Source organism: Penaeus monodon, chromosome 23 (genome assembly GCF_015228065.2).
Source record: "Penaeus monodon isolate SGIC_2016 chromosome 23, NSTDA_Pmon_1, whole genome shotgun sequence".
Taxonomy (NCBI): domain Eukaryota; kingdom Metazoa; phylum Arthropoda; class Malacostraca; order Decapoda; family Penaeidae; genus Penaeus; species Penaeus monodon.
This window is the reverse complement of record NC_051408.1, coordinates 29,610,199-29,610,485: the sequence shown is the minus strand read 5'-3', so window position 1 is coordinate 29,610,485 and position 287 is coordinate 29,610,199.

Here is a 287-nt window from a genome sequence, read left to right as displayed (position 1 = left end):
ACGAGCCTCCTTTCTCGATTACCAAACTTTTGCATATACGATTTCTGCGACCATTGAGAGAAGATTATTTTCAGTGAAGCTCAAGAGGAACTATATATATTTTGTCCCCCAAGTACCTGTCTAAGCTTCCTGTACGCCCCACGGAGCAAGCCACAGCAGGAACAGAAACTTCAGTTAGACTTGGTACATTAAATGACTTTTAACACGCCAAAACCTGTGTCTTAAGAGTCTTCGTACCTCCACTTAAGTTCAATAAACTGTCCTCCTTTCTCTGTGTAATTTTTGCT